General features: G+C 31.9%; 1 protein-coding gene and 1 long non-coding RNA gene across 5 annotated transcripts in view; one reads left to right on the top strand and one right to left on the bottom strand.

Moving 5' to 3' along the window:
- LOC148281154 (uncharacterized) overlaps positions 1-15,402 on the bottom strand; it is a 34,880-nt gene extending 19,478 nt beyond the window's left edge. For all 3 annotated transcript variants that reach the window (XR_015822410.1, XR_015822409.1, XR_015822411.1), the window contains exons 1-2: positions 15,264-15,402; positions 13,663-13,732 (exon numbers count right to left, since the gene is read on the bottom strand). This is a non-coding gene — a long non-coding RNA (uncharacterized LOC148281154). The remainder of the gene's footprint in view (positions 1-13,662; positions 13,733-15,263) is intronic.
- Positions 1-24,515, top strand: part of ome (dipeptidyl peptidase 4 omega) — a 112,179-nt gene that overhangs the window by 36,289 nt on the left and 51,375 nt on the right. The window contains exon 1 of one of the 2 annotated variants that reach the window (XM_088227169.1): positions 23,919-24,105. The exons of the other annotated variant lie outside the window; for it this stretch is intronic. The gene's annotated coding sequence lies outside the window, so the exon portion shown is untranslated. Of the gene's footprint in view, positions 1-23,918; positions 24,106-24,515 lie in introns of those variants that run through there. 2 annotated transcript variants of the gene reach the window in all.

Genomic DNA, 24,515 nt, shown 5'->3' on the forward strand with positions numbered 1-24,515 from the left:
GTAAAAGGGTATTTTGATTGAAATTGCAGAACGTTTTTAATAAAATTTACACGCCTGAGCAGATTCTACATAATATAACTTTTCATGTTCCCTTTTTGGGTAGATTTGTAAATTTCATGTATGATGAAATCAGATGTAAACATTTAAAGGTAAAATTATAGAAAACAAATTATTCAGTGAACAGTCACATTCTTCGATTTCTACCCAAAAACATCCGGTAAAAGCACAAAACTAAGGGTGGATGTTTTTTGTGTAGATTGTAAATAAACTACCCGGAATTTGATGTACGCGGGTACCAATTCAAAGAAGACTAAGATGGACTTAAGTCCGTTAATAAATAAGACATATTTTTTTATGTTTTAAGCGCTTACTTTGTGGAACATTATTATTTAATTTATTAAAATAAAATAAACGCTGATGTCTGCAAGTCATTTTATAGAGGAAAAATATCACGTTCTTTTAAAACTAGAGTTAAAGAACATATGAGATGTCTTAAAAACAATGATTTTTCTGAGTTTTCTGACCATATCCTAACAAATAGTCACTCATTCAACTTTGAAGATGGCATCGAAATTCTACATACAAACAAAAAAGGATATGCACTTGATTATTTTGAAATATTGGAGATTAGAAAGGCTGTAAATAAAAGTTTTAATATTATTAATAACCAAATAAATCTTAGTAATAGTCCCGTTTTAAATATGTTCCCTCTCCCTAAACTCCCACACAAACCCCCTCTCTTCTCTACCCCCGTAGCCACGCCCACTCTACCTTCACTGTGAAAAATGTATATATGTTATGTTAGTTTGTAATTAACCCTGAAGAGGCCATAGTATTGCCGAAACTAGTTGGTTGTCAAATTATAAAAGATATAAGTGGTACATAAAAACAAAGTAATTTTATTTTATTTTAATATATTAAATAAATAAGACGTTTATTTATAATCCGTATCTAACAAAAATAATAACACAGGCTAATAAACTATCGGGTCTAGAATTTGATCTAGAATCTTGACCAATCAATATATTTACATAGGTACTATAACCGAAGAATTATCAATATTTTTTTATTAGTTGCTTTTTTGTAGTGCCTACCTAACTTACTAAACACTGATTACTTGAAAACGTATCTGTTTTAATTTTTCATCCAATTGGTGAAATAATAAAAGTGTCTCCATTAAATAAAGTGTTTTATTTAATGCTACCGTTTATAGCCTTAATTTTATAATAACTCATTTGTGTAAGTCTCACTCCAATTTTTAAACGTAACTATATTTTAATTTTAAAAGAAGTACAAAAATTAAAACGAATTTTCAGGCGTTTCTAAGTAGGTGAAATAATTCAGCCAGATGAATCTCACCCGCGTCAATAAAAGTTTCATTTATTTTACTTCACAAAAGTTAACAAATGTAAGAGTTGAGGATATGTGGATGTTTAAACATAGGCAGAATTGGGGATATTACTCGGTGTTTAAAGCGGGCACTAAAACCAGCCAATGATAGGACACATAAACCCTGTGAATGCCTAGACTCCCACATTCATTTCTCAAATATGGTTTTCCTCTCTGTTACAACATAAAAAAATAATGTTTTTATTTAAAAATAAAACAAGAGACAAAAATAAAAATAAATTGTAACAGTACCACACGTTTGTGAATTTATCGTAAGTATACGAGAGCATTTTTGGTTGTTTTCTTTATTTGTACTTAAAAGTACTTAAATGCAATCAGGTAAAAAAAAATGGTTTATATCTTTTATAATCTAAATTCATTTTGTTAATGAGTTCGTCACACAGGCCGTCAGCTTCAAATAACCCTACTTAAAATATATTTTAAAACTGGGTAAAAAAAACTGATTCTTGAGATTTTTTGGTTGTTATAAAACCACTGTAAAAATTAAACATCACAAATATATTTGGACTGGATAAACGCAACTTTACACCTTAAAGTTATGATTGAAATCCTTCAATCGTTTGCTTCTTTGCCGAAAACTGGTAAAGTTCTTTACCTCGGCAGGAAGCTTATCATATAGCTTTGGTTCAGTATATTATGTCGTCCTGCTTTCATATAAGTTTTGTGCTCTAGACTCTGCCAGTTTCATCGCTGTTATCGATCTTGCTCCATGTTAGTGACTCGAGCAGGGTTTTTTCCTCATCAAAATGCTTTATTATTATCAAAGTGGTAAAGTTGCTTCACCGGAAGTACCCCACAATGCTTAAATAGGATTGTGTCATCTTCTTGCCAATCTTTTTGACTTCTTCATTTTCAATAATTATCTTGAAAAGTAAATTTAATCAACGTATGCCTTGTGAGTTCCTCCCCAAGACAGAATTCCGAGTGCTAAAATTGATTCTGCAATTAATGGGGTAAAGTTTACAAACCACCGGCACTACCCAGTTTTTGTGCACTCTTTAATTTGAATGTAAAAAAATAATATTGTTTGACATCTGATGGTTTTGTGGAGTTGTTAAACTCATATAAACACTTTTCGTGATAAAAATTATGCATGTAGTTTACCGCCAGAGTGCAGTATAATCGTATTATGGAGAGTTTTATTGCCTACTGCAGTGCCGATTGATGCCGGTTGTGTTTTTATAAGCAACGAGATCTTCATGATATTCTAAAAGATCATTTAAAAATAAGAATATTTCAATAAATATTTTATTTTGTCAATTGTAAAAAATCAAATCATTTAACTACTTTTTAAATATTTTTTGTTATTTTTATTCAAATATCATAAAAATATCTAATTTATTACTTACCTAAACAATATATCACCTCTTAAAGTGCCAACGACTAAACATTACCTTAAGTGTTATTATTATTACTATACCACATCATCCAAATACTAGAGCCTTATTTATTAATCACGGAGACATGTTCTAACCACATTTAAAGTTCATTTTTATTAAGGTTGTTATTGGAAACAGGAAAACCGCGATAATTATTATTTTATTTGAGTTTTTAAATTCTATAATATATCCAGTTCTTTGACCCGTATTCAATTCTGAGTATAAGCTATAATAATCCATAAATATGTGGTTATACAAGATCTTTTTAGCTCAAAAAACAATTATTCTTAGTCTTATAACAATTTACTTAACCATTTTTGTATCATAACCTAATGGTGCATAGGGCACTGAATTGGTACATAAAAAAAATAAAGGTAAGATGATCTTACGCTTCAGGTACCAGTCTAGGGACAATGAAATATTTTAGAGTAAATATATAATTTTCAATAAATCTTTCATATCAACTATGTCGAAATTCGAACCCGAGACATCTTGCATGATAGGCAAACGCGCTGACCACTACACCGCGAGGACGACTATTGGGATTGAGTCAATACATACTTTTTAAAGCAATTGTTTGCAGCATTTCAATTATTGTTCTAGTGTTTCTTTCTTAGCACTGAAAATCAATATAATGTCATGCATAAAGCTTAGAATAGGGGATTGAGAACAATATTAAGATGTGGCAGATATACAAAAATTCAACCATATGTTGACGGTACTGTATCAAAACTTGTATCAAAACATCGAGGCCTCTAATCAGCTCCGAGTTTTCATATTCTCTAGTTAGGACGGATGTTTGGCTGCATGAGATTTTCGTGTACATCGCGGACTTGCGGAATAATTTTACCCGAGAAGCTTGGACTAACTTAAGGGTCACCTAAAACAATGCATATAGGCAATTGTTTGAACTGCCTGGATACTGTAGTGCCTCCGACATATTGTTTACGACTGGACAGGCAAACTCCTTCGCTACGCCTAAAAGCTACAACAATACGTTTCTCCTACCCACGGCAGGGTGTATCCACCATCCACCCACTCCTGTTCAAGCAGTAGCGACAAATACTGAGACTGCCATAATTTCAACTGTTTGATTTATAAAATTCCTTATTTTTTTGTCTTTCCTTACCATTTGTGTATTTTTATTCCGTTTTTTAGGAATACATATGTTAATTATTTATATATTGTTTTATGAAACTAAAATATGTTTTTTTTGTGTTATATAGTAAAATTTACTGCTCTTTTTAGCCTTTTTATGTCAGTTGCTTTTGATGATAGTTGTACTAAGAAAATTTTAACACCTAGATAAACCTTATCTAATAAACAATATATATATATTCATATAATATGTATTGTTTATGAATACATTTTATACCATTATTTTACTGCCCTTGTTTGTCTTTGCTACATAGTTTTATGTTTTTTTGTTGAGTTTCTTGTATAAATTTTTTATGTTACTATTGTAACTGGCTTATGCCGTATATACACGTAACAATATGTAACTGGGAGGGTGAATCATTGGTGGCAGAGCATTGGGGGACTTTAATGCCTATTGATTTAACACTTTTGTATGTTCTGCGATATTCAATCGTTTAAAAGTAATTCGTATTCTTATAAATTTTAGGAAACATCTGATTTTAGGCTGGATGTCCTAAGTGTAGCCAAACTATTATGTCTACGATCGATTTTTTTTTAAGTAGCTCTATAGTAAGCTTTTTATCCTACAGTACAATTTTAAGTCGTTCCAAATAAAATATAATATTTTCAAATAAATCTGCAAACTTAATTTTTCAACCAACTTTTAAGGGCTCTAAAAATATTTTTCAATTTGAAAAAAAATTTCCACAACCTATTTTGAAAACTACTCTTTTTACTGGAAAATCTACCCTGAAAATTTAATTTTGCTAGTGCTAAGGCATCATGTTAAAAATTGAACTTGAATTGTACAAAAATCGATTTTTTTCTTAAAAAGTTAGCTAGCTTATTTTAGTTAGACTACGCAACGATACTAAAGAAATAAGTTTGCTCGATAAAAGGACAAGATTGAGTTTAAATAAAAATACTAAAACAACGTTGTTTTATTTATTGTTTCAAAATAAATTCTCAAAATGGAATCCATTATTTGACATTTGGCGTAAATTCGAAATTTAACAAAAACATCTTAAAAACCCAAATTACTTTTAAACAACTGAATATCGCGGGATATACGTGGTAGTTAAATCGATAGGCATTGAGATCCTTCATCGTTCTGCCACCTATGATCCACCCTCCCAGTTACACAGTGTAAAATAAATAAACATAAATAATTTCAAAAATAAAACATTGTTTTACAATCTAGACGTTTTCCGATCACACTCTATCTACCTATATGGATGTTTGTTTTTATCCAAAACCATCGCCATCCCACGAAACAATGCGATAAACTCTGCATCTTTAATCTCTTTTGTCAACTCATGAAACATCGTGATTCCTTTGTCATACAGATCGTTCTGAGTTGCCTAAACTATGCACTCATATATTGCGCTGCCAAGTGTAATAAATGTTATACGTTATTCATACGATGTGCATAATATTTTCATATTTCATAATATATATATAAGTAATATAGTATGTAGATGTTTTGTTCTCTCTGTGTGTCGTAATATTGTTTCTCGCTTGGCTAGCAATGATTTGAAAACATGTCGTGAACATTATTTGTTTCATAAAAACAGTGAACTTTCCCTTCATATTTTATTTTACAATTTTCTAATCGCTTATTAATAATATAATAGTCGAGTTCTCCGCACACCTCCGCAAAACAATTTTTCAGATTCAACAAGTAATGAAATACCTATTATCAAATTATAATTTGTTCGTATTCGTCGTAAATTATTTAAAGTTGTTGATTGGAAATAGCAAGTGTTACTGTTTTTTTATATTTATTTATTACAATAATAAATCTAGAATTATATTTCAGAAAAGGCGTTTTTCTTAATTGTCACGGTGGCGAAAAGAAAAATACGAAGTATCTATTTTGCTCCGGCAATGAATATTTCCCTAAAGCTCCGTTAGCTTAACTCTTAAAAGACTGTGGTCAATAATCCCTTTGCGCGCGGTGATGTAACATCGTGTTACCACAAGTAAAAGACGGAATATTCTAAAGGTCAGACATTGAAAAAAAAACATGGAGACATACTGTTTGATAATTCCTTTTCCATATTTTTTGCGAATAAACATATAATTTAGCCTTGTAATAGCACAATAAATTAAAAATCACAAATACGCCGCTCATTTTACGCGCGTGCGTCCCCTATCACTGTCATCAACCGTCAGAAAGCGTCTCTGTCTTACTTGTCATGACTTCTATCTTCGTGCTCTCTCTGGTATCTGTATAGATGTGTTGCTGAATTAGCGGACATTCATTCTTCGCGTAGCAAGGATAAATATTTTTTGTATTAACATTTAGCATAGTTATACAAATTATACTTTCCAAATCGGATGTGAAAATGTCCATTCGAAGATTGCAAAAAATACGAATTCATCATTTTAAAAAATAAGAGAGATATATCAAGTATTGTGTCCTATGCCGACTAGTGTGACATCACAGCCACACAAGAGTTAAGAAGAATGGGCGTAGGTAAGAATTTCGACGGATAGGTATTTGAAGATTGTTTTTCTATTACTTTCTCGCAGATGCCTCCCCGATACCGTGCGAAAAAGACAACTACACGACGGACTGATTTTAGTCAAATCGAAAAAATCTACGTTTTGCTGTTCCGTTCTCCATACCTTAAAACCGATTTTTATATTTTTAAAAAAAGTATCAGAATAATATTTGGTGTGCCGGTACTTTTTTGTTTTTCAAAATTATTTTTTATGAGTGCATGTATGTACGTCCGAAGACGACAAATAAAACTGAACACTTTTTTGGGTTTTTGGATGGTCCTAGCTCCCATAAAAATATTATATCAAAAAAACGATAGTGACACGCCAATAGTATATATCTATAGTGTGCGAAAAATCACTGCACAAGTGCCATAATCCAAGGAAGAAATACGGAAATATATTTTAATAACTTATGTCTTCAGAAAGTCAATGTTTCTTTCCGCAATGCTTGATTTTTTATTTCTTCCTCTGGGTTTTCAAAAATTTGGCCGTATTGTGCGCACATTTGTTTGGAGTTTTACTATTTTTATTATAAAGGTAAAGTTTTTTTTTATATTCTGGGTTGTACATTTTTTGTGATTTTTTAATATAGGTAGTAATTTTAAATAGTTTTTACTCCTAAAACAAAAATGGAATTAATATATTTTAAGAAAACAAAAACAATTTCTTTTCGAATTCATTCCGACATTTGTTAAAGTTTTATTTTATTTTATTATTAATGTTGATTTTTAAAGTCGGATAATTTATATACTGCCATGTTTATCAAAATCACCTCGAATTTCCAAAAATCAGAATGAAAATCGATTTGAAATGAAATATTGATACACAATTACCCCCTATTTTGGAATTAATTGTGATAGTCAGTCTTTTCTAACAAATTGATACAATTATTTTCTGGTATGAAGTACTTATCATACGGCATAATTACATCAAAATATTTCATTCAACGTTATTCAATACTTATTATGATTCTCAATAAAGCATAGAAACCCAAATGCTTGTCACCGTTATAATGGTTTGTCGAAAATCTTTCTTCTTTTCCAGCCTTTTGAGATATTTGATATCATTATTCGTCATAAAACGAAATCGTAAATATTCGATCCCTTTCTCATTATTCTTTTCATATTGATATCAAATTAGTTTTGAAGATTAATTGATTCTCTTCAATACTGAAGGATATTATAATATTTCCGATCTCAATATTCCATTTTAATTTGTCAATCATCATAAATCAAACATCAATATTGTAATACCTTTTTACATGCATAATATTACTAATAACTTCTTCTCTTTAAGAAAGAATTTTAGGTAGAAGTTAACGAGGAAGTTCAGTGCTACGGGAAATCGGCAAAAAAAATCATTTCTTTCACGCGGTAAAAATTAGAGCAATTAATTTTTCGGCGAAGTGTGTCGAAAATGTATGAAAAAATTAACCACTTTGAACGAAAGGAGAATGAAAATTTCAAAAATCTGTAATAGCACTCTTTAATTTAAATAATTACATATTTTTTTTCTTATGTTTGGTACCATTAACGCTTTGAACAATTAACCTAAAGCTTAACATAACAAGAAACGCTATTTTTATTAAGTATTAAATATGCAGTTGGCCGCTTTTGATACTATTTTTAGCGTTTGGCCATCTTTTATACTGAGGGCCTCAGATACTTACAGTAATAAACATATTGATTTTTTTTTTTACACTTTTACAATGTTTGTATTTTTTTTATACATAACAATGTTTCCTTAGTCCCGGGCCGAGTGATAGAATAGTTAGATAAAACTTAATAACGAGAAAAGTTATTGAAAATTCACCTGGAATTAATTTTAAATCACATTTTCCGAATGTTTGAATTTACTGTTTACCAAATTGATGTGCCATATATGTATGCATTGAAAAAAAATATGTTTCCGATCCTATATTTGTGGTGATGTACACTCATGTGGCTGTGTAAACTAATTGCTAGTCCCATCTCAGCACAAGACTTTTAGTCCCATGGAGTTGGGAATTATGTCTTAAATAATATACATTAACACTTATTTGTTTATAAATTTGTATAAACCAGTAAAAATTTTTAATTACACTTCGACCGGTTTCGAGGTAACTACCTCATCGTCAGATATTTAACTAACTTATAATTACACGCGTTGCTATTTATATAATAAAATATTGTATTAAAGAGACAGAAAATTGAAAGAAAGAGAGCGAAAGAATATAAAATAAATCATAACGGGAATAGTTTTGAAAGAGGACTCGAAGTTAAAGTTAATTGATTATTTATTACTTGAAGTTTTTGATTAATGGCTTTACTAATTTCTAATCGTTCTAAATTATCTAAACGAAAACCATTTTTATTTACATGCAAAATTTCTACACAAAAACTTCAAATAATAAATAATCAATCAAATTTAACTTCGAGTCCTCTTTTAAAACTATTCCCGTTATGATTTATTTTATATTCTTTCTTTCTACCACAAAGTGAAAAATGTTTTTGATAACAATAAAATATACATTAAACTTATGTATGTAAATAAATAAATACATTTTTGAACGTGAAAGAGTTTATTTAAGCAAAATAAGTTTGTAGGATTGCAGTATAAAAGTGCAATCAACTATTACGTCATTTAAAAAAAACGTATCTACCAATTTTTTTCATCTTGAAAATCATCATCAGCGTTTCAAGACCTTTTGGAATTTCTAGCATTTAGCTTGTATGAAACGAAACACCGTGCGCCTCGCCAATTCGTATTTGTCCGTTAACGCTTCGCATTTCAATAAAAACGATCATTTTATTATCGGTAGGAAGATACGCTTTCTACGCGTTTTTGTCACGGGATCATATTTTATTTACAATAATTACGGGAATTTACTGCTTTAATCTACCAGTAATATTTACAGCTTTTATCTACTCCATAGTACGCAGTAAATGTTTCTTTGCGTATCTTTTACGTCGGCAGTAATCTAAATCCTACTTAAGATTAGTCTGTTGCAAAGAGAACAAAGACTTTCAGATATTTCTAATTGATTGGATTTTTATGTAGACGTCTTGCATGTCCTAGTTTATTTGTTGATTTGTTATAATTTTTATATTTATCTACTTCTACGTCTACTTTTTATGAAATATTAAAATTAAATTTTACATTGTTAATAATCAAACAAAAGTAAAGCTATTTCAACAAAAACAACCATGCAGCAACCAGGAACAAATTCGGCTCTGTGACAAAGTGAAGTAACGCTAACTGCGAGCCGTTTTGTATGTTCTCGTTATTAAACCCGAAAATTATTAATGAAAACTTGTTTCTTATACATTGGTAGTTAGCCATTGTTTTTAAGGACCATACTGCGAAACTTTAAAGGCACATTTTTTATTATATTTTTAATATTCCAATATTTTTTTTGGAATATCCCATTTAAAAAAAAAAGAATTTAGAAACGCATTTGACCAACGAAACGAAGCGGTATGGACCGGACGCGGAATAGCAAAGCGGCCTCAGAGGGTAGGGATAGAGGTGTGTGGAAGAGACGCTAGTCGGAGACATTAAGGATTGCCTCCATTTTTAAATTGTAATATATATATTTTTTGATGAGTTAAAAAGAAAAGGAATATTTTAAAGTTTACCACGGGGAATTAAGTTTCGCGGTCTGGGCCTAAAGTATACATATTTATAGTCGTAAAAATCAGCTCCAAATATTTCATGTCTTTCCAACGTTACTCCCGATTTGTAGGAAATTGTGCAAAGTGATCACTTTACCAACCAATGATAGATAAGGTAAGGTAGTCATAATGTGCATGTTCTGCATTTCTGTTGAAATTTGTATTCATTTAGGTGCGAGGTTTTTACGATCACTGTTATCAATATGTATCTCTTTTACACGGGATCACCCAAAAAATATACCTATTGATACATCTTTTCGTTTTATTTTTTCTGCTATTTGAACTTTCTTCTTGGCTTGCAAATAAGGACGTTGAAAATTAAATATCAAAGTTCGAGATGTTGTTGTGTTCCATTTATAAATTTAAAAAGTTATAATTGGTACGTTGCTACGACGCGCTATGACATTTTATGGCCGATATTTTCTCAACAAATTTCCCGGATGTTGGGAAACTGATCAAACTTTTAAGTAGTCACAGGTCTCGATCGATCCGGAAGATCTACCAAACGTTTGCCGGAAATTTCCAATATTGGAACTGCTTTTAAATTAGTTTTTGAGTGGATTTTGGATGGTCCTTGGCCCTTGGCCTTAATCCCTTTTCATCAAACTCTCCACACATAATGAGATACACGCCGCGCTCCATGAAACTAACGCCATTATCACTAAGTGCTTTCAGGATAATTCGTTTTGTGATATTCTTAAGAGTGCCATCGAGCTTAATCACTTTATTTGTAAAATAAACAATAGTTTTTTTTTCATTGCTTTAGCTCGATTTTCATTATTTATTTTTCCCTTTTTTTTCGCGTTCTCTTTTTTATACATTTCAAATTTTAAAATAGTACACATAAACACTTCCGTGTGTGTTCTCTTATATTAAGATTATATTATAACAACAGCAACCACAGCAAATCATCACGCCGTTTCCCTGTAAGGGTGGGTAGAGAGGATAGAACGCCACATCACTCTATCTTCATACATCTTCTCATGCACGCGCGCCGATTATTGACATTCGACATGTCCGACTTTTGACATGTCCGACTTTTGACATGTCCATCTTCAAGTATTTGTTGGATTTGGTCATGCCATGTCTTTCTCGGTCTTCCTCTATTACTGTATCCATCAACATTCACATTGTAAATGTTCAAACCAGCGCAGAGCTCCTTTCATGATTTTGTCGATAATGCTTGTCCCAGCCTTACATAATGTACGGATTTCAACCTTTGTGCATCTATCGTACATAGTTTTACCACACATTCACCTGAGAGATCGCATTTCGACAGCAATCAGCCAACTTTCATCCTTGTTTTTCCAAGTCTATACATTAAGTGGTTTAACACATATGGCTTAACTTTTTTTTCTTCATATTTTTTTTATCCATTGAAATAAAATGGATTTTTTTTTATTTTGCCTTGTTTCTTGTTTTGCCTAATCTTTACTTTTTTTCTGGTATTATGATTATGTTTAATTTGACTTTTAATCTTAATTTCCAAAATTCTGTTTTTCTTTTTAATTTCCTAATAATTTTATTCACTAATATTTATTTACTTTACATACGGCCTTAGTCAATTACAACAGTTATATAAAGAAACATAAGTACAATAAACTGAACAAAAAGAACATAAAACTATGTAGTAAGGACAAACAAGGGCAATAAAATAATGGTATACAATATATTTAATAACACGATCAACGTATCTATATGGCTTGGATCTAGAAGGGCCAATGTCAGATTTCATATTTTTCTTGCTATTTTTTTGTAGGGGGTCGATGTCAATAAAACTAGTTTATTCAACTATTTTATACACACATACATGTGTTATAATGTTTCTTATTAAAATTTGTAATGAAAGACGTTAAAAAGTTCATTATGGCCACAAAATGGCTAAATATTATAGTATTCTAAAATTTTATTTGCTTTACGTAAGTACCGTATTTTTTTTACATCATAATCATCATCATTGCTCTATCTGCACACAGTGGTGCATAGGGCTCGGCATTATTACTTTTATTACGGCGTATTTAAATTTTTAAAAATCTTCAAATTACGAGATCAGTCTTACGCTCCAGGTGCCAGCCCAGTGATAATTGAATACTGCAATGTAGAATCACCCATTAAACCAATTTTTCACGCCCGCCTCGTCAGGAATCGAACCTAGACCCTTAAGCAAGGTTAGCAATGAGCCAGCAACCACACAACAAGGCCGTCTAACTCGTGTATAAATTCAGTGTTCTTTTTGAAATGTTTATCTTAGAATCACCAACGAATCGAATTTCACAAGAAGAACTCAATTATTCATTCGTTTGGTCATGGAATACACTACTTCAAAATGTTTACTTTTTAAATGAGTTATTTTTCTGAAAAAGGTACCCAGCATCCTTCTGTTATTAACACCAAAAGAAGCGTAATTTTTGTTCATATTTCATTCCTTTTACTTCAATTTAAAGTTTCCAAACTAAGGAACAAAACAAATTTAAGGAATTCGTGATATTGGTTTTGTATCTCTTATCCATTTCTAATTATGAGCCAAATTGTAATCCTCGTGGTGCAGTGATTATCGCGTTTGAGACAACAAAGTCGGCACAAAATATTTATTAGAATATACCAATCCTTTCAGTTTTACGAAAAACTATTTTCTCTAAAACGTAAGCCTGATCATCTCATCTTCATATTTGGTTAACAAAAACCTTTACGGATTAGTTCCACCAAGTATAAATTTTATGTCACCTGAACTTAACCAATATGGATTTAACCTAAACATCCTAAGACATTATTTATTGACAGTATGATATAACATATCACGTTAATAGCATGAATAAGCAATATGTTAAGTGTGTCATCTTCAAGCCAAAGGTGATAAGACCGCTTGGTTTTTAAACACATCGACAATGTTGTTAAACAAGTTTTCTGTTCAAATGTTCTGAACATCCTGGCAGAGAAAAAAAAATCCGAGGCTAGCTATTAAATTTCCTACGGTACTTCATGCAACTAATTAATGATTGACATATACTGCATTTTGGTACAGATAAATTGATTTTAATATTTAGCGAACAAATACTGAACGCAACCCTCGAGAGATTCTGTTATGATTTTATAAAAAAAATAGTATATACCATTTATAGTTTGAATGAAACCTTTTTTCTACAAAAACAGTAAGAAATTTATTCTTAGCATTTACGCATATATTCTAATTTTTATCAATTTTCAGTATGAAAGTTGTGGACAAAAGTGCTAGAAGAATGGGAATCTAGTAGTGGTAAAACTCGGTTTAAACTTAGGATTTGATCCGTGAGTCCTCGGGATACTACGGGACTGCAAACCGATTCAGTGAAATTCAAAATTTGTAAAGGTTTCAGAAAGGTGAACGATCTGATTTTTAAACCAGCTCATGAGCGTCCTGACTTTATTCCGTTTTTGAAATGTTGTTTTTTCACTTTTGAGATATTTATTTTGATTCGAATATTCACGTCAAAAATACGAAAAGTACGATTATCTCTAAAATACCAAAAACATGTAACCTGACTGTGGAGCACAAACCCATAGATCAGGTCAACACCTTCAGACATTTAAGCATATACCTGGTTGAAGGAGCTGATCTGTGAAGAAATCCAAGCCCGAGTCAACAAGGCAGCTGCCATCTCTGGTACGCTAAAAACCACAATATGGAAAAATAATGATATGACCATTAAGAGTAAGACTAAAATTTACGAAGCATGCGTATTACCAACAATGATATGATGTGGCTGTTAAGCAAGGGCTGACACAGTCAGGGCTTAGCAAGAATTTAATACTTCTGATTTGAAGACATGGGATGATAGCAGGCAAAATTCTAAGAGATCGAGTGAGGAACATCAGAATAATAGAGATATGTGAGGCTGAAGATATCCTTAGATAAAGTAGACACATAGACAGTAAAAGAGGGACTGGCACGGTCATTTTCAAAGAATGGACTCTACCAGACTCCCTTATATTGCACTACACAACAGCCTCAAGCAACTCGTCCTCGTGAAAGACCTCCCAAAATATGAAAGAGGAGCAACCCTCTGGAGAACAAACTTCATGTATACCTACAATACTACTGTATACCTACAGTAAGAAGAAGAAGTCTCTTTTAAGGGCTTAAAGCAGTATTTTTTTACAAAACCTGCTTCTCTTTCTTATATTTTTTTACCCTTTTTTTTTAACCTTTGGATATTCCTTCTCACGTTTGTATAATCTGAATGGAATTCAAGCGAAATTAAATTAGTTGCAGTTCATTACCTAAAGAACTCCGACAAACAAGGTTAATAGAATTAAAAAAACAAGTCTCGTTCGTTCTAAATTTAGAATTCAGCAACGCACTCAGACGAAATTCCGATGCTGTCCATGTTCGCAATTTCGACTAACTATAAACATGCATTGTAAAATAATTAGCGAATAATACAAACACAAATATAAATTTTACTCCGTGAAAAATGTAATTGTGAACATTTTTCCGAGCTGAAATAACATTAAATAATTACGCAGTATTTTAATAGTATTTTACGACGACGATCACTGTTGCTAGAATAAAGTTTGAACAATTGGATCGAAGATGTCTTATTAAAATAATAATAATACGAATAAAGATTTGATCAAAAACTTTAAGAAAATAAATAATAATTCATGCTTAAGCAAACAGCGTGTGAGCGAGATTATAACGAATATTGATTGATTTCTTTCACATGTGGTTTGCGACTAGATACATCGGCCAACACAAAACAGAATCCACGAACCACTTTTCAAAAGGTTGAATATAATTTCTAACTGTATCTTCCTTTTGTCGGAATAATTTTCTCACAATTTATCGATTAAATTGCACGTTTTTGAACTTTGCTGAGAGTACACACTTTTTCAGCTTGTTAACAATAATTGCTTGTTACATTCATTCGAACGCGAACATTTCCCCTCTGTCGGCGCTTATGTTTATCAACGATCGATTCCAATAAAGAGCCTCATTCAATACTCCGTCAATTCGGAGTTTCCATTTCTGTTTTTTATCACAGACATTGAAAAACATATTTATTTTGTGTCAATACAATCCACTTGTGATACACATTATATTTTGATTTATGGCATGAAACTATATATTAGGTTTCATCACACTGTCGTCCACACAACCTTTCGCGAAATAACTAAACACAATTGCAAAATGGCTTACGCAAATAAGATTGTCGCCCATTATCTTATTTATTTTGTAGATATTATTTTATTTGTTCTTGTAGCACGTACTTAGTTGACACAGGTGAAGTTGTCTTGCGCATATATATATATTGTATTGTATTTTTAGGTTAATAACGTCTTGCTGCGTGTACTAATAATACTGTTCGTTGCATTACAAATGGAAGATTTCATTAAAACGTCGAAACGAATGACGCAAGTCTAGAGCGCTTTACATATTACGAGTAGATAATCGTTTCACCGGTGTACATACATAATTTTTGGCCTGTATAAAAAAATGGAGAACTCCTTTTGTTTATTTATTATTGAGGTTCTTTAAAAAAACGAAAAAAAACAGCCTATTATCAATTAAAAACAAATAAAATAAATCAAGAAAGTAAAAAAAGGACTTTCAATAAATATTGGTCGACATTTCAATAACAAACAAACCATCAGGCCATTTTTCCGTAGGGGTAGGCAGAAAGGATAGAATGCCACATCACTCTGTCTTTGCATACATACCTCGCTTCCTCTACATTCGTACATCTTCTCATGCACGCACGTCGATTACTCCTACTCTTGGCATGTCCATCTTCAAGTATTTGTTGAATTTGGTCATGCCACGTCTTTTTCAGTCTTCCTCTGTTTCTGCATCCATCAACTTTCGCATCGTTAATCTTTTTAGCCGCTCTTTCGCTGTGCATTCGCTCCCCGTGTCCAAACCAACGCAAAGCTTCTTTCTTGATGTTGTCGATAATGCTTATCTCAGCCCTACATAATGTAGAGGTATACGTGAAGAAATAATAAAATATTGCATACAAATAAAAAAAGCGCATCTTTACTTACAACGTAGGTGCGCATTTTTTTATTTCCCAGAATTATTACATAAGTTAATTAAAATGTCCGCAAGTGCACGCGTGTAGGCAATAATAAACGAGGAAGATATGTCGATAAACCTTTCCCAACAAGGTTTAAAGTGATTAATTTGAGTGTAGAATGTCGGAAATATTTTTGGCATCTAGGTAAAACAAAGTTTAAAATATATAAATCAGTACAAGTAAGTACTATTTAATTGGTTTAGCAAATTCATAATAACTGTTCACACTTAAATGTTAGCTAATTGTAATTTCTTAAGTGATTTTTCTTTAAACTCGGAAGTAAAAATGTGTAAAGTATTAAAAGAAAATAAACGAAAGTACAGGGTTACAAATATTTTTTTAATAATTTGTCAGAAAAATATTGGAAAACCTCGTAGAACCATTGAACTAGTATAATTCAGCATCAACAACAGAGCCTCCTTTAAATACAATTGTTATAATATATTAATTATTAATTCATTTAATGATAATTATTAAATTTTTTTTATAAATCTTGGGTATAAGGAAATTTATGTTTTAAAAAAATATATTAAGCCAAATATGTTAGTATTATAATTTTTGTAAAAGGCAGATTCGCCGTTTGTGTTAATAAAATAAAATAAAATAAAATATTATGTAGAAGATATGTAAACTACATTTTAGTACAGCTATTTCGTATTTCGATCAAATACTTTTATATGGATTGAAATTTGAATGAAAATTCGCACGTGCGTTTTTATATTATGAACATCAATAGAAATAATAATAACGGGATATATTTTGAGAATTTTAATAAAACATTGTTAAGCTCACACACATTTTCAAAAAGATCATTTCATGTCCGCTCCCCAGTTGGAGCATATGGTATCCACAAAGAGCCTCAATGCATTTCTATCGGCTGCCAACTCCTTCGCGTCCTCTCAAGTCAGGTTCTCGTCCCAACGTTCTGGCATAAACTGCCGACGAACAGTCAGCAGTGGATGTCCAGGACGTCGAGAACCTGATGCCTTGTAAAGTAGGCAGGCGTGGTTAAGGCTCTCAGGAGGCATCCGCAGTATATGGCCTAGTCAACCGTATCACCTCCGCATGGTGACAGTTGCCACCGGAGTTTGCTGCGTCCGTTATTTTTTTTAAAGGAAAAGAAATATTTGCGTTCTTATGATTTTCCCAAATATTTCATTTGGAGGACTTTTTTTTAACGAGTTGCAAATAACTCACTATTAGAAAATGGAAATCAAGTTGGGGTGGAGTGGAATTCTAACCACGGACATTTAAGCCGTGAGTCCAAGACACTAGCCATGGGATCACAACCCGATTTAACATCTCTTATTACTTCATTCCTTACTAAGTTAAACCACCGCACAATCAAGATTCTTCTGAGACACCTGTTCTCAAAACTCAGAATTTTGCTGTTTTGGGCCTTTGTGAGGTGCCACGATTCGCATCCGCAAAGGAGAATAAATGGTATTCAGGCGTTATATAAGCGGCATTTTTTTTTTCAAAAGCAGGGTACTCATTATTTTGTACTCAAGCAAAAATATATTTTACGAATAATGTTTTACTGCTTAAAATATATATGTATATTATTGACTATTGGCATATGTATATGAATCTTTAAAAAATTAAATAATTCATGGGAAAATACTTTCTTTTTTTTCGAAGTTTACATTTAAAAGAAAAATCACTTTAACCGTCATTCATAAATTCAATGGTTATCGAACGGGACACTAGAGGTTGAAGAATTTTGATTAAAGTCTATAATGCAGTTTTATTTATGTGCTTTGCATGAATACTAAAAAGACTGATTGTGGTCCTGTGGTAGTCGTGTGGACTCTGGTTTAAATTCTGATCTAAAATAGCTGTCTTATTTTTCTAATTCAGTTATTACCGACTATTGGAATATGTATACAGAATACTCTAAAATTAAAAGTTGTTGTTTGCAGAAAAAAAATTGTTGTAACTTTTCTACTTTCTAAATTGTGGGTAGACATCTGAACAGAGATAAGCTTTTGAAAAGGAAATATGACTGTCTCGGCATTGACAGGGTTTGTGACTTAGCTTATTAGTTTATGACTTGAGCATCATTCTCCACTCTGGACATGATTGAAGATCCATTAATAATTCATGTTTGCCAAGTATCTATGAAACTTTCACATGGGAATTTCAACTGCTTACCATCTGGTGAATTAAAAAATGTATGTTCATTTTACTTTCTTATGGGTCCACAATTAAATTCATCATAAAATACACGTACAGTTAGGTATACTTATACGTGCATGGAGGAAAAATATTCGAAGAAAGTAACTAAATATAATTAAAAGCTTTTACGGATTTTTAAATTAATAAAAAATTATACATTGATCGGGAATTATTTTAATTAAGATCAATACAATTACCAATCGGTCTCCCATACTTTGTGTTTTAATTTTCACCACTAGGTGTGAGAGAGAAACTAAATATTTGTTTTTTTTTCATTTGAATGTCAGAAGTCACACGTGGGCAAAAGAATGCCAGTTAAAGGAAACTTTCATTACAAAGTAATATTTGCCAACTAACTCCAAGGTGTTAGTGCCTAATTGAAAAATACATGATATCATTATAATATACCACTTGTGTTCATTTATGTTAATCCGGGCGGATGAAAAATACAGTTATGTGTGTGAAAAAGAATCAGAATCCTAAAATGGTGTTTTTGACTCGATGGCTGCTCTCAGATAAAAATCCTAAAAAAATCAATCCAGTGAAGAAAAGTCCGCTTTGTAGTGTTTGCCTACCGTGATTGAGTTCCTGGGTTGGATTCCCCGAGGACATGAAATAATTGTTTGTACGGTTGTTTCACTTAAGTTTTTTAATCGGGTTGTGGTCCCGTGGCTAGTGCAGTGGACTCGCGGATCAGAGGTCCAAGGTTATAATCCAAGGTGGGTTATTTACAACTCGTTGAAAATGTCCCCAAAAAATTTCGATATTTCAGTAAACGCAAGTATTATATATTGCATTGGAGCAGATCCCGTAGAAGATTCTGTAAAGACCACATAAATAGGATAAGCTGCGATAGACTGGTGTCCACAGCAGCCAAAGAATTGCTTTCCGGACGGAGTCCACATGGAAGACGCCCTAAGCGATGGAAGGATAGTTGTGCCTCATCACGGGAGACTGAGTAGTCTAAGTAGAACAGATCGTCAGATCTACAAGAAGACAAAGAAGAAGCTAATATTTATATATTTTATTTAAAAAAGTATATTCTTACTATCCCTAAACTGACACCTTACCTTACCTATTCTTCGTGTAACTGATTATCGAGATACGCTGCTTTTTGTAGCGATAATGCATAGAACTATATTCATCATCGGGAGCAGATAAGGGTTGATAATGATGGTGATGTAAATAACGTATTTTTTTAGCCCTGAATGGTTGAACGCGCAAGGTTGAATGCACAAGATTTTCTGACACTCTTTTACTTAAAATTTGATTTTATTTTTCAGGTAATCTGTATTTACCTTAATCAGATATTGATATTATGTTAAAACCAGATTACCATTAATTACCTTGACTACCTGTCACTGTGTTTGTTTACTTAGTTTGTGTATGTATGTACGTATTTTGTTTGTTTAGCCAAAGCTGTTTAAAAACGACGTGCAATAAGCGTGTCGACAAAATATGTAATAAATACGTTTAATTACGTTTTTAATATTTCTTCTTCCAGTTTCCTTTCTCGGGATTAATTCACAGGAAACTCCTGCATCTCCTCCATTCATTTCGATCCTCAGAGGCTCTTTTTACCTGTCCATATATTGTAGTTCATATATTTTTAGATTTGACAAAAGTACCTGTTCAGTAAATAACAACATTAATCGATATTATTCCTGGCCTATCACCTTTCTTTCCCATCCTTCCCTTTGACCCATTCTTATGGTACCTTCCTTACATCAAGTTAAAAGAATTTCAAATTAGAAGATTTGGATTTCGAACAAAACAAACAACCTTTTTGACACACTAATTACACAAACGATTGCAAAAAAAAACTTTGAAATGTGGGCGTCGTTGTTAAGTTATCATAAATAGTTAAATAATTCATAGTGCATTTCATCATCCAATGCCCAAAATTGAAGAACATACTCATCGTATCAAACGTAGGTGCATATTCCGTGTTCCTTTCCTTTTTTCAAATATTTCCAATCTTTTCCAAAAGTGAATGAAATTCGTTTTTTCGCTACAGTCCACTTCTCGTTAACAGTACCCTCGACGCGACGGCGATGGGGTGTCTTTTCCATTGTTTGTTACTTCAAAATTAGTTTGCAGGAGATTTCAGGTGTTCGATTTAATGAGGCCGATATAAAAGTGGCAAACTGAATAATAGGAACCAAACAGTCAGGAAGGTTATTTTTGTATTTTTAATTGGGTATTTTATAAAATGATAAATTTCCGTTTTTCTCAATTACCAAAATATTTTTCAATCACCAACGGTTCTGGTTCTATTTTACTCACGCGGCTGTATCTTCTTTACGTCCAGACACTGTGAATATTTTTCAATTAATAGACGTAAAATAATACATACATTTACATAAAATAACACCAAATGTCGGTACAATAAATCGGCCATCTGTATTTTTTTCTGTTTTTTAGTTTTCAAAAGTTTTAATCAATATTTCAGTAAATACATATAGAAAAAAAAACACTAATATAGAATGGTCATTCATTATTGAAAAGCAGCACTAAAATATTTTGGTTTGGGGATCAAAGTCTTGAAATTGAGTCGTATTTCAGCTCTCCTGAACATTTTTGAAAATTACAGATGGTCCCTTCTGCCATCTGACTACAGAAATAATTTCAATTTTTTGTCAGCGTTTTCTGTTCTTGCCTCGTGAGAGCTTACGCCTCACATCAAACATCATCTGGTTCTTAATATGCTAGACGTCCGCTTCCGACTTTTCGTTGCCAGTTCATGTCAGAACTACGGATTGAGAATCTGACTTAGGGAGATGTACGGGAGCTCCCAGTCAACAAACTGAGGGGCCTGGGGAGCAAGTTATTCTCATGTGTATGGGATGATGATGGTGGTGATGGTGACGGTGAATTGATTCTTATTTTGAATAAAAATACATGTTTAACCTTACCATTACAATAAATGTAAGTGTCTCCTTTTCATGACGCTTTGCCTACCTATTTGACTATTGTATTAGATAGCTACATAGTATCTACTCGTACCTGCTATTGTAGTTGGCGCTATTCATATCTCGTCTCGCTTTATAAACCGGTCTAGCTTAACCTTCAATTCGTTTTGTTGTGATCAATTTGTTATAACTTGACCATTGGGAGTCACTTAGCCGGGACAAGTGACCCATAGACCAGTTTTATGCTTCACTTTTCTTTTCTTGGATCTAACTCGCCATGACAGGCCACTACTGGGACAATGTAGGGTTATCATTTTTACAATAAATAACAAGTTGGTTTTTTTTTGGTCACTATCGCAAGAAATTATTGAGAATGAGATGAGAGAGAATGAATGAGAACAAACATTTTTAAGAAGGGAATATGGAAGTCTAGGCATTTGCATGTCTTATGGATAAATAATATGTATAATGAGTCGGTAATTGATAAATAAATAATAAATATTACAAATATGACTTGATCAATTATGTTCTTTATAACCCTGTCGGGTTTTCGACATCTATATACATATATACTAGCTGACTCGACAGACGTTGTCCTGCCCGAGCATTGGCTTGCCTTGGAAAAATACTTTTTATTGATAAGTAGGTACCTAGGTACTTGCTTGTGATTAAATTCCAAAACTAAAAATAGATAATATTCAAATATTAAATTTAAGTAGGAACTTGTTTATGGTTGAATTCCAAAACATAAAATAAATATTTTTTCAAATATGTCATTCATTTTGCAAATGTCAAACTCCGGCCGTCTCACCAACAAAGGTGTGTACTTATGTAAGAATACGATTTTTAAAAATGTATTGAATTTTATATTATTTTAGTGTTACCAAAAATCCAATAAAAAACAAAATGGGTAGAAATTATAAGGAATTTAAGAAAAGAATCTGATTAAAATCCACAAAAAACAAATGATGTTTATAAATATTCAAAAACAAACTTTTTTTATAAACAAAAAACAACATCTTTCCATTTTTTGCAAATGCATTCTCCCCGAATGCAACACTGGTAGAACGATGAATAAAACATTTATGCTCCTAACTTATTTTTTACATATTCGATTAAAGATTTTTATATTTACGAACACGCACAGCGCAAATATCTATATTTCTTTGAAAACCGCAGATAAATCGATTAAGCCGCTTAGGAGGAGTACGGTGACATCACACGTACGGAGGAATTATATATATATAAATATGTATATATATAAAAGGCAATATTTGTAAGTGTGTCCTCACTTAAAAACTACTGAACCGATTTACGTACGGTTTTTATCAAAATTATGGGCTTTGCCATGAGTATATTTATAACTCTAAAAATCTCTAATCTCTTCTGTAGAAAAAGATAGGAGCCTAAATATTTTAGTCATCACTAACCAGGTCTGCAATAGAGAAGAATGCGTATATTTGCGTTATTTGAAAAAAGTTTGTATTTGAATGTTGACAAACAACATTTGTTTTTTGTGGCTCCCAATCAGAGGCTTCCTTAAATTCCTTATAATTTCTACCCGTTTGTTTCTTTTTACTGGATTTTTGGTGATACTAAAATAACAAATAAATAACATTTAATGCATTTTTGAAAATCGAATTACTACATAAAGTGCACCCCTATTGCTAAGAAAAGCAGAGTGTGATATTTTCAAAAATAATTATTTATTTGAAAATCAATTATTTTAAGTTTTAAAATTCAACCATAAACAAGTACCTGGATACCTACTTACTAATTAAAAATTATAGCATATTTTTTACGTTTATCAGTATAATTACAAGTGTACTTAATAATGTTTAATCTTTAGAGGAAACACAGTCTGACATTTCTTTATACAAACTACAAACGTATTCTCGTATTTTCTCCCTGGATTATGGACTAGAACCGTGATTTTTTTACACACTATAAATATTTCCGTTAGCGAGTCCCTGTTGCTTTGTTTTTTTTTTAAATATAAATAGTTTATTGTAGGAACTAGGACCATCCAAAATTCCGTAAAACTGCACTGTTTTAACCGCTGTCTTCGGGCACACAGTATACAAATATGATTACTATTTTTGAAAAATACAAGACGTACAAATTTAGAGTTTTTTATTTTGATATTTTGTCTAAAAAATCTATTCAGTTTTGAGGATCGGAAAATGGGACAGCGAAACGCCGATTTTGTCAATAAGTGAGGCATAAATGGTAGGGAGGCATCTATCTGCAAGACGGTGACAGAAAAACAATCCTTAAATACATATTTGTCAAAATGCTTCACAATTTATGTAATCCGAAATACAAAAATCAAACGTTCGATTGTGTTCGATCTGTATGCCATATACTCAAATCTAGCAATAGCAAAGCATTGCCGGGTTTAGTTCGTTGACAAATACAAATAATAATAAAAATACGTCCATACAGTGTGTTCTCTGAATTCTTGTTTAATAATTTATTAAATTTGATACATTTATGAGAGACCATTTCAAGTTATTTATGGCGTTTTCCTGGAATTTCTTTATGTTGTCGTCTTTTAAAGGATCATAAATTAAGTTTTATTAGTCAAGAAGTTAGTTCAGCGAAAACATTAAACATGAAAATGATGTTTACACGTGCGACCCTGTGTGAATAATATGCTCAATATGCCATGTGAAGTGTAGACACTTTACTGTTATCTGCGAATGTGCGGCAGTGCGTACCTTGGTACTGTATAATGTTGTTTGTGGGCAACATCATCATCTCCCTCTCCGCACAGAGTGGTGCATATGGTGCTGAATTAAAATGTTAATTGCAGCGTATCTTGATTATATATATCCTGAAGAAAATGTGATCAGTTTTACGCTTGAGGTGCCAGGTAAGGAATAGTAAAATATTGCCGAGTAAATCCAACTTATTTTTTAAAAATATTTTGAATCTCTGGCACACATAAAAATATTTTATGTGTACTCTAATAATAACAATGTACTCGTATATAATGTATTTTATTTGTAACCTTCTGTTTGAATTCTGTTTTTTTTTCCCATTTCATAATATTTTTTACCTGCCTTATATAAAATTAAATTTGGTGACTTTATTTACAAATATTTTATGCTGACCCTGCCGGAATTGAATCTAGGACCTTATCTCTCCCGCTCCTGTGTTGTAACCGGCGTTGCAATTTGCACATAATAAGCAATTACTATGAATATTACCACGATGTTTTTGTAATCTTCAAGTAAACCTTTACACATAGAAAAAAAAATAATCACATATTTAGGTATATAA

Source organism: Micrasema longulum, unplaced genomic scaffold (assembly GCF_059751315.1).
Source record: "Micrasema longulum isolate JH-2025_06_02 unplaced genomic scaffold, ASM5975131v1 h1tg000490l, whole genome shotgun sequence".
Lineage (NCBI taxonomy): Eukaryota > Metazoa > Arthropoda > Insecta > Trichoptera > Brachycentridae > Micrasema > Micrasema longulum.